At 43.3% G+C, this 11,445-nt stretch overlaps 1 long non-coding RNA gene across 2 annotated transcripts; it reads left to right on the top strand.

Moving 5' to 3' along the window:
• The first annotated feature begins 251 nt into the window (after nucleotides 1-251).
• Nucleotides 252-10,500, top strand: LOC309668659. 2 transcript variants are annotated; one of them, XR_014268861.1, is made up of 5 exons: nucleotides 252-349; nucleotides 8,589-8,751; nucleotides 8,936-9,085; nucleotides 9,479-9,528; nucleotides 10,415-10,500. It is a non-coding gene; the product is annotated as an uncharacterized lncRNA (long non-coding RNA). The 2 variants fall into 2 exon arrangements; XR_014268862.1 differs by lacking the exon at nucleotides 10,415-10,500 and having other exon boundaries at nucleotides 9,479-9,902.
• Nucleotides 10,501-11,445: the final 945 nt, after the last annotated feature.

Genomic DNA, 11,445 nt, shown 5'->3' with positions numbered 1-11,445 from the left:
AATCATGTTCCCTTAAAACAATACCGAACTGTAGCTTAAAGAAGAAAGGAAGAGCAGTGGGATGACACATCTGAGAAGGGCGTTGAGGCATGTGCATTATTCCCCAGAAATGAAAACACAGCTTCAAATGTCAAATGGTGCAATTACAGGGGGGAAGATCAGCTAACACAGCCATTTCCAAATGATGCAATCTGCAGGCAGGGAGAATTTCAGTATTTCTGTCACTCTGAAACTTCACTTTGAGGGAGCTGGGAAGTGGAAGATGCAGATGGTGGATCCAAACAGCTACAAAAGCAGTGGATCTGCATGTGGATGGCCCTCCACCTCCATGTGATCTTCAAGATCTGAAGTGAGATCCTTTGTGAGATTGTTTTGGATAAATACGCTGGTCTCTGTGTGTTTGTGTGTGTGCATGGTATAGGCTGGGATTCTGTGAGGGGTTCTTATGTGGTTTTCTTCTCTTGAAGGTGCTTGTTGTGGGTTTCTTTTGAAAAGGGTCACCAGAAGGAGAATGTAACACACAGATTTATTTACCACTATTTTCTTACTAAGCTGTGCTACTTGCAGCAGCCTTCTGGGCCCTGCAATGGCACAATAGCCTGGCCAAGTCCTCACAGAAACATGATGTGGCGCTCCCTGTCCCATGTTACCAGTGTTCACCCTGACTTCTGTCACTTGGCACTTGGGCTTGCCTGGCCTTGGGAAAAGGGCCCTGTCTGTACCTGCCCATACCCCCCAAAACTGACTTTGCTGGGCCTTTGATGGTCTCTGGCATTTGCTTTAATGTGTCTGGGTTTCATGCCAAAACATCCTAGTTCCAATGTATCCAGGTGGAGAGGAGAGAAATTGAATAACCATTGTTTTCTGCTTTGTGAGACTCTACTGCATTTTGTAAAACCCGTCAGAGATAATTCCCAGTCCAGAAGGAAGCTCACAACATGCTTCACCATTATTAAGCTAATGCAGTTGCCAAGTCTATTCAGAGCCTTATGGCTACATGGGTGCTGAAATGCTTTTCTGGACAGAAGTCCAAAAATGCTGGGCTATGTCTCTGCTGCAGACTCAAGCACCGGTTTGTATCTGCTCTTTTTCTCCAGGAGCCAAGGTATAACTTAGACACATCCGAGCTAATTTTGAGCGTGTTAGCTCAGCTGCCTTTAGCAGTCTGGCTAGGGGAGCAAGGAGATCACCAAAAATTTCCTGTCAGAGAACTAAGGTAAATTAGGCAGCGCTCAGCTCCATGGTGCTGCAGATTTATGGCTGTCCCTGCCCCAAAAGACCAAAGTTTGGGTCTTTTTCCATTGTACAGTATTTTTGGGGATGTCATACCATTACATTGTGAGGGACTGTGCTTCTTGCATACTACTGAGATAAGTATCGCCTTTTAAAAGATTTTCTACCCCACTATTGCATATAGTCTCATAGTTGTACGCAAGGTAAGATAAGGGCTTTCCTGCTCTGTAGTCAGTGTTGTGGGAGGATGGACTATGTGCAAGTACTTTGATTCTAGACCAAATGCCAAGTCTGATTTAGCATGGCACTTCTTGTATTAGCGTTCCCAGGGACACATGAACCAGTTCCTTTCAGAAATGTTTTTTAATGAATGAAGTTCTGAATATCAGAGTGACTCTTCATTATTCACTGGTACTTTATTTCAGTAGATGCAGTTAGAGTCAGTATCTCCCTACCTTTTAAGTGAATGATGTTATTATACCTCCACTTCTTTAGACGCTCTCAGGATCTGTGGTGAGATCAAAGATGCCAGCCGCCCTGTGATCTTCATTAAAAGGGAAGAGGGCTGGCTCAGGCAGTGAAAAGATCTTTTAAAAATCGTTGTCTCTTCCGACCATACTAGTGGAGCAATGATTCTCACTCAGTTAAAGAATGCAGGGTAAGAAGCAGAACAGCTCTGGAATCAGACAATTTGGTAGTTTCCTTCTTTTGCGTGCGGGGAACGTCTTTTCCAGGGCATTAGAAATTCTTCATTGTCCCTGCATTTAAAAACATTGTAGGAAACCTGATGGGAAGGAATGACCTTGAGAATGGGTATACAGTTCCAGCTGCTGCAAATTTAAGGACAGGATTGCTAGGCTTATAAAGCTATGAGTGAAAAGAAAGCAAAAATATTATTTTCATTAATTCCAGGAGCAGAAAGACCAAGAACTTTTTTATTAGTAATTCTGCATCTCTGCATGACAGTGTCAGGGCCCTGAGGGCACCCCCAGCCCTCACTGACCTTGCCCAGCCCCCCGGGGCTCCCCCCACCCTGCCTACAGCCCAGCACCCCATGACAGCCCCCAGTGATGCTGCAGCAGGGACAGTCTCCAGGTTCCCAAGGCCCTGCCAAGCCATGGGCCCCCCAAGCTGGGCCCACCCATGCGTCCATGTCCCCATCCCCAGGGAGGTGCCCAATGGTCAGGGCTGGGGCTGCCTCAGGGACCCTGCGGGCCACTGGCAGCCCTGTTTTGGGGTCTTCCCTGCCACCTCCCATGGGGAGACCCCAGCACCCCGGCCCCAGGGAACCCCCAGCCATTGCAGGGTGCTGCCAGTTGGGTTGCTTTTGCTGGAATTCAGTCAGCACCTTTCTGAAGGCTTTTTCCTGGTGCTTTCTCAGATACATGAATACATCTGAGCTGACTAAAAATATTCTTATGTATTATTCAATAATCCTTTCATCTTTCACCTTGCTGCTGGGTTGCTTTGTAAAACTTTAACAGTAAGCTCATTTGATTGAAGTGGAGATAAGGAGTTGGCTCATACATGTAGTTTTTTACTGGAGAACAGTTTGTGAAACCCATGTGTATTTGGTCAGTCTGCTTGTTTCAAGACCTATAGACACTACCATAAGAAGAGAGTGCTTGTTTGTTTCCACAGACATTTCGAGTATGTAACATAAGACAAACATGTTCTTTAACCTTTATTTAAAAATATCTATTGCAAAAGCACTGAGCTCGACTCTAATACCCAGGAATAGCAAATGAGCTGTTCACTAATGTGAAGCAATGCTCAAAACACAGTGTTTTCGTTGCTGTATTTTTTTCATTTGAATGTTTCTTTTTCATTAGTGTCAGAATGTCTGCTGAATGCATTTGACAATATTTCCTCAAAGAGTTTATGACAGCCACATGTTTGAGGCTGGAAGAGGAGGAGGAAGGGGGGACTTACCTAGTGTGAGAAGAAAGAGCAGACCGCAACAACCCCCCACCCTTCTTCTCCCATTTTGGATATTATGACACAGTTCTGGTTTTAGAAATATGCAATTTCTTTTTTTGCTCCTGAAAAAAAAAAAAAAAAGGGAATGTGTTTTTCAACGTGATTGTGAGGAGGAACTGTTGTTCTCCAGCCTGTGCAACCTGTGCGTGCACTGCGCATAGGCAGTGTGAGAATGTCCGTCTCATGAAGATACTTGTTCAGGAGTGATAAGGGAAGCTTGACTAATCCAGGGCACGGTAGTATGTATGCTCTGAAATGTGAGTCCCACCTATGGTAGGAAATTTCACTATGAAGTATCATCTATTTGAGTGGTTGCCCTGGTATAGATAGGTGGATACCTGTCACCTTCTGCTGCTTTTGCCACGGAGGTGGTAGGTGTGATAGCAGTGGCTTCTCCACGCTTCCCAAAGGATCTTTTTCACTTGAGATATCTCTCCAGGTTTCCTGTGTAGGCAGGACTGAAAAGTAAACCATCTATTTTCTCAGTACTTCCCTGAATCACAATCCTGAAGGAAGGGAAGGTTAAAAGCATTTAAAAAAAAAGTCTTATTAACTAAAAATTAATTAAAAATATATTAAGCCTCTTTGGCCTTAACTATACTGAGAAAACATACTGATTTAGCATGTAACTAAGAACGTGGTAGCTTGTCACAAATTTCTGCCTTTGCTCATTCCAAGGACAAAATGAAGTTTAACATTGGGATAGTTAAAAAACATTTTACCTCATACATTTTAACACTGCATTTGCACGGTATAGTGTCGAGCTTAGTTATTCTAATTTTATCTTCAGTAATGGGTTCCTAATTTTATTGTTGTGGCTGTTGTTCCCTCAGGGCATTTGGAAATTAGATTTAGCATTTATAAAAACCTTAGCTGTAACAGACTTTTAATAATGAAATCAATTAAAAGAGTATTTCTGACTATAAATTCTTGTCATGGTTTAGGCCAAAATCCACTACTGGGGACCTGAGGGACCCCAGATGGGACCGACAGATGCTCCCCTCTACCCCTCTCCAAAGAGAGAGGCAGAGGAGAGAAAAAGAGATGTATGAGTTTAGAAGGAACTAAACTAATTTAATGAAATATTAATAATAACATAAAAAGAAATAATGAAAAATATATACAAAACCATATCAAGCTCCCGAGATGATAATCACGACAATGGCTGGCACTGGGGCAGTCCCAGGCTGGACTCAGTGACGGACGAAAACTGGATTCCAGATCTGCATTCAGGATGGGGATCACAGGCAGACAAACAGAGTCCTCCTCAGACGTCGGCCATTGAAGGAAGAGAGCTGACCCTTTGATCCCTCAGCTTTTATACTGAGCATGAGGCAGATGGGATGGAATACCCTGTTGGTCAGTTTTGGGTCACCTGTCCTGTCCGCTCCTCCCTGCAGGTGGGACCCCACTATGCTTTTCCGCTTCCGACCCTCCAATGGGGCAAATAACAAAAAGTTGGTTGTCCTTGGGTGTTATAGCAATAAGTATAAGCAAGAGCCTCTCTGCACACCATGCCTGAGCATCTGCTATAAACAATTGGTCTTATCACTCTGAGAGAGTGAATATTGTCTGCACAATATGCTGTTAATTTCAGTGGTTACAAGAGGCCCAGCTAAGAAGCGAAGTTTCTGAACAAAATTGGTTCTGTTTTACCTCAAACCAGGACAATTCTGAATACTTTTACAAGGATAAATAAAGAGTTGCTACTCAGTGCTGAGTCTTCCAGCCCTGTTGCATTTAACCGCTCGTTTGTCCCAGGGATATTCTGCACAGATCTGGAAATCTGCATTCATAAGAGCCAGTGGATGACATGTTTTCCACAAAAGCATTTGTCAGACGTGGTGGAGTCCACAGGAAACCTTTCGAAACATAAGAGGACTGTGTGCAGTGCACTGTTATGGCATTATGACCAAGAAGCATTTTTAGTTGTCAAGCAACAGCAGACATTTCCTCTGAGGGAGAAATATGTGCATTTTTTCTTTCACTTATATGGAAAAGTTGACTACTCAAGATCTGGAAAGAGGCATGTATACGGCTAGGAGGACTCAGGGTTTCCAGCAACGGCTCTTCTTCACCTGTGTAAAAGACGATCAGTGTCTTGCTATGTGTGCATTCCCAGGAGATCGGCTTTTCTCCTGGGGAAACTTCTCTGTGTCTCGTCACTAACGGCAGCTTGTCTGCTCTGCCCTGTGCCTCCCCAGCATTTTTATATCTGAACCATTCAGGGCACATCTGGAGTAGTATGTCCAGTTCTGGGCTCTCCAGTTCAAGAAGGACAGGGAACTGCTGGAGAGGGTCCAGCAAAGGGCTACGAATATAATTAGGGGATTGGAACATCTCTCTTATGAGGAAAGGTTGAGGGACTTGGGTTTTTTCAGTCTGGAGAAAAGACGACTGAGAGGGGATCTTATTAATGCTTATAAATACTTAAAGGGAGGGTGCCAGGGGGATGGGAACAGTCTTTTTTCAGTGATGCCCAGTGACAGGACAAGAGGTAATGGGCACAAACTTGACCATAGGAAGTTGCATCTGAATATGAGGCGGAACTTCTTTACTTTGAGGGTGGCAGAGCACTGGAACAGGCTGCCCAGAGAGGCTGTGGTGTCTCCCATTCTGGAGACGTTCAAAACCCTCCTGGATGCCGTCCTGTGCAACCTGCTTGTAGGTGACCCTGCTCTGGCAGGGGGGTTGGACCAGATGATCTCCAGAGGTCCCTTCCAACCCTGACCATTCTGTGATTCTGTGATCTGGTGCTAAAAGGAAAGCCTGGGAGCAAGTGCTTTAGGACAGCAAGGTGCTCACTTTCCTTGATGCCCATAGCATCAGCAGAGAAGAATCAGCCAAGGTGTCAGTGGAGCCCACGCTTGCAGGCTTCTTGATTTACATGTCTGTAGATTACTTAAATAGGATAATGTGTTTAAAAGAGGATTATCTTGCTGGGTCTTGTTTGCCAAATATCAGCCCGGAGCAAGTTTTTACAGCTGAGATACAATGAACATAGCTGAGATACAGCTGATAGCAATGTTTATGATAGAAATCCTGCCAGCCATTTAATGCCAGCAACACACTGGCCAGTTAGTCACTGGAAGACTTTGTTGTCACAATAACTCTTTCTTTTGGAAATGGGAGAATGTTTGGGGAATATTGCTCAGTGCTTCTAAGAGTAAAGGCTCCACACTGGTTAGTGGTTAGCCGAGCCCACAGGCGCTGCGTGTAAACGTCCCCACGCAGCTTTGCCAGTAACAATAACGGCTGGCGCTTACACAGCACTTTTCATCTTCAGACTGGTTCGCAGAGGGGGTGGGACCCGCTCCTCACAAGCTGCGGTTGCTGCCGGCTGCAGAGCTGCCACAGCAGCTCTCCTGCGGCGCGGGGCAGGAAGGGTCGTGGCGGTATGTGGGACACACGCTGCCCCATCAGTCCCACATGTTGCTTGGAGGAAAAGCTGCCTGTGCCCTAAGACGGGACAAGCAGCACATCCCAGCTCAGGCACTCATCGCTTGCCAGGGATACTGCATCGTGCCTGCCTGCAAATAGGACTCCTCTATCAGGCTAAACAGGCAAGGATCTCTTTATTAGGATATTTTTTGCTGGGAAACATACTCACGGAGCACCAGGCTACTATGGCTTCCTAAACTCTTTTGACTACTCTGTGTCCTTGGTGGCGGATTTTGTTCCTCTTAAGGCAAATGCTTTCTGATCCTGATCTCATTTCCCAGACCTGGAGTACTTCTGGGTAAAGAATACCAAATATGCAAAATCACATAATGTTTCTACAGTAGTGTTCCTAAGTACCATTCAATGCCCTTGTGCAAAAAAAGTTATGACGAGGCAAGCTCATGACAGGGGGCTTCACCCTCATGGAACCGCAGGATAACCTTTCTGCGGATATGCCCTTGGGACATACTCAGAAACAGCGGACTCATATGTTGGTATGGACAAATGCTACCTAGAATTTGGATAAAAAGGAAAATGTATTTACTGAGTCATTCCCGGTAACACAACAGCTCATACAGTAACGTATTTGTTGTCATTGGCCTGGTTCGAGCAGCAGGGTATGTTCAGCTCATATTCAATCATATAAAAAACCGTGAAAAATGACATTGTGATCTAAGACCACTGAGCTTCAGCTTACGTGGTACATCGTCTGCTTCCAGTTAAGCTCAATTCGAAGAAAATTATTGCCAGTTGTGTTTCATTAGTGCACTGAAAAAAGGGCTGCATTTATGTTTTCCAGAAAATTGCTGAATCACATCACTGTGCAGAATACATTCCTCAAATGGCCTCTCTCTAATGATGCAAGAGAAAAAAAAGGCAAACCTGTATTGAAAGATGAAACATGTTATATGGGTTAGCTGAGAAAAGTAATACTATCTTTTTTTAATGCCTTATGCTGCAGTGCCTGGGAATTGAAGGGCATAGAGTGTTCCTTTTCTCTTTTACTGCTCCATGACCTGTGCTTAACTATTTATGTTGCAATCCTAAGACCTGCTCTTGCTCCCCAGGAGACAAACGCTGAAGTATTATTAGACCTTAGTGTGTGAGGGGAAAAGCTCTTAGGATAATTTTAATGTATAAATATTGTATGCTTTATGCAAGTTCTTAGATTTTTACAGAAATGTAAGTTAGCTGGTGCACACTCTGGTGGCCAGTCTTCCTACAAAGAGAACTCATGGGTGCAATATAATAAATAACGCATGTGTATTTGCCATGAATTGTGCACCATTTTTCCATTTGTAAATGTTATTTTTAAATTGAGAACACATATACTACTCAGTCAAGCATCTTACGAAAGTCATTGCTCTCAAAAAGATCTTTTTTAGTTGCTAGTCTTTTGATCTCAAAGGCTGAATCTGGGTTTGTTTGATAAGATCGAGTTTCTGTTAAACTTTTTTGGTCACAGCTCTCTATCTGTTTCAAAAAGAAAAAGAATAAGTGAAAAAAAAATCTTATCCTCTTTTTTTTGTTGAACTATAATAAACATGGTAAGGCAAAGGCTTTCAGTACATATTTGCATCATGCTCATGCGATTCTGAATAGGTCAGGCTTTCTGGGTTTTACAGTCCTGCAAATAACTATCAGCTTTCTGGACCTACGATACATAAGTTAAAGACTTTTAGAAATTTTTGTGTATATGCATGTAAATTAGGATAAACATAATGTTCAATTCAGGCACATAGCCTCTACTGACAATAACTAACTCTTTGATATTTCCGTATATTCTGTCTTCTGAATGCAGTTTTAGTATTGGTTCTGCTTAATACTGTTTGTCTTATGTTGTCTGTGGCATACAGTGATACATTTTTGAGTTATTCTTTTTGTTCTACAGGAAATGCCAGGCTTTTCTTAGTGCATTCTTCCCTTACTTCTAGGCAGTGCTGTATTGCTTCGGCTGTAAGTGTTGGAAGATGAAATTCCGCTCAATTTCTAAACAAGCAAATCTCCATCCTGCAATGTGCTGAAGTGGGAGGACACCCCAGCGACTGCAGAAGGGGGAAAACACTGGAGAGATTCGTGACCCCTCGTGGGGCTCAGGTATGAACCTGAAGAAGAGGGAGGGAGGGTAAGAAGGTAGATGCGGATCTGCAGCCTTCTTGGCCCTGCCCGGAGAGGCAGGTGCTGCTGCTGCTCCCCCTGTTCGCGGGGTAACTCGCTCGGGCCTTTGGGACTGCTCCCTAAGACATGTTCGTCCTCTGCCTTTGTCTCTCCTTTCTCTCAGGGTCGTCACTTGAGGTTGAAAACTCTCGTCGCTCAGGAAAAGAAGGCGACCTGCTCCCTCTATAGGCTTTCCTGGTTGTTGCGTTCGTGAACCGGCCATCCAGGGGATGAGGGCTGCCTGCAGGCTTTGAAGGCCAGCAAGAACTCTGAAGTGAGACACATTTTGCATTTCTTTTAAATTTAGAGATTACTTTTGTCTGTGTATATGTGTATGAATAGGTATATGTGTGTGTATTCATGTGTGTGTCTGTGTGTGCGTATATATATATACATTCTCTAACACCTATGTATATAGCTACTTTTTCTGCAGAAGTAACATAGGGAGCAAATTTTACTGTCTAGTCTTAGTCTTTTTTAAACCAGTGCATGATCCTTTTGTGTTTGAACTTTCTGTTTGTTACTGGTTTATGATAACAACCTCCTGCCTGCATTCTACCCTTATTATTGGAAGAGACACCCTCTGAGCCGACAGTTCCATGAATCCAGACATGCTTCCTCCCCAGTGCCCGCTATTGCGACTGTCTCTCTCTCCTCTCTGTCCCAGGGCCCTGCCTCCTCAGTTGCACCAGCACTGCAGTTTCTGGCATCGTCCTGGTAAGAAAAGCAACCTGTATTAAGAACAACCCTGTAAATAAAAAAGATTATTTGTAATTTGGATCAGCTCAGTGACCTGATTTACAGCACAGCCCCAACAACAGTTGCAGAGCAGCATGAGTGTGAAGAAGCAGCCGGAGGCAAGGCGGGAATGGGAGACAGATGTTCCCAAGCCAGCCTGGCAGCTGAAGTTCCCCTTTGTGAAACTGCAGCTGCCAGCGTACCTTTGCTCTGGCACAGATATCAGAGGGAATTCCCCTGTAGTGCCCTGTATGCTTTAGGGAAGAACTGACACATCAGTGAGTTATATATTAACCGTTATAGTTGACCTTTCAGAAAGCAGCAGAGTAACAATCTCACTGAACTACTGATAAAGAAAAATGGCAATTTTTCCATTATGCAGAGCACAGGTATTAACTCCTAGGAAAAGACTGTCTAGCTCTTTCCACTAAATTATACTGTTTTCAGTTCTTCCATACTCTCTTAAATGTGAATAAACTGTTCAGATGTTTTCAATGCTAAATAAATGCCTCTGGCTGTTTCTTGTGGGGAGATGAGGGGAGAAGGCAGGAAATGTTTTAGCTAAAATGATGCAGCCATTTCCAATGAAGTGTCAGAAGAGCAACAAGAGTTTGCTTGAGTTACAGAAAAAAATAAGCTTAGCAGTCATTCAGCACTGCGCTCACTTTTCCTTCCCAAGGTCTGACCTTGCTTTGTGTTCAGCATTATCAGACATCTGCTGCAATGAAGTTTATATACTTATGTCACTTAGGACACAAATGAATAGCTTTAACTTAAGCTGAAAAGCAAAACCCTGCCAGAGATGACAACATGAGTACATATAGTATCACCAGTTAAATGACTAATGATTTATTTGTCTTTGAAGCTTCTGGTGAAAGCTGAAGCATAATGGTGAAAGAAAAAATAATGTAAGTTACATAGCACCTCATATATGGAATTGATAATGCTCTGCTTTTATATAGAATAAAATGCTCTTCAATGGTTGTATACATAGATATAATGAGGATGATTTCATTTGGTGTCCAAAGTGTGCTGTGCATATATTCAGGAGATTCAGGAGATTTACATTTTTTGACTGAACATGAGATTTTCACAGAAGATCCTTCTTTTGGTCAATATATTCCACTATTTACTGAAAAGAAACCCTGGGCATGTTTCAATTCAATTGTTTGGTTTTCAAGAGACCTTTTTTGGCGTTCAAAACCACAAAAATTATCCTTGTTTTAGACCAAAATATCATCTTTTTGAATTGCAAAAAAAATCTTAATTTTTTTTCAAAGAACTTCTTACTTCAGTAGTAATATGTTTGCTTCAAGTTGTGTGTTTGGAATTTTATTGTATGGAATTTATGTAGCCAAGTCTTTAAGCGCTCTGGCGTAATTAATAATATAAACCAAAATCCCTGTGGTCTTTCTATCAGGAACTCCACTAGACAGGCACCTACAGAGACTTTTCCACTCCATTATTATTGGAAGCATACTCTGCACTTGACAAGGTGAAATAAGAAGGGATTCAGGTAACAAAAAGCTGGTAATAAATACCAACCAGCACAGGAGAGTTGAGGGTAGGCCACGTTCTGGGCAGGATATTGTTCAGATGTGTTTGGGGAGGGAAGGACTGACAGGGGTTGCTTATCCACCCCTTAGAGCTGCTACGCTTCATGTGGGTCAGGGTTGTTCTGGGATGCAGAAGCTATATCTCCTTTCATCCCACCCAGCCCTTTTAAAGAAAAGAGAGGCATGAGTAGGGGAGGAGAAGGTGAATCATTTTGCTTAAACAGCTAGTGCTGTGGCAGCCAAGGAGGCAACCTATGACTGAGGAGAAGAGAGGTGAAAGGCAAAAAGGGGTAGCCAGGATTAGGTCAAAAGAAAGACTAAGCAAAAGCAGAGAGACAAA

Source organism: Vanellus vanellus (assembly GCF_965231255.1).
Source record: "Vanellus vanellus genome assembly, chromosome: 1".
Classification (NCBI taxonomy): Eukaryota; Metazoa; Chordata; class Aves; order Charadriiformes; family Charadriidae; genus Vanellus; species Vanellus vanellus.
The sequence above is the reverse complement of the archived record's forward strand: the minus strand, read 5'-3'. Positions and strand labels throughout refer to the sequence as shown.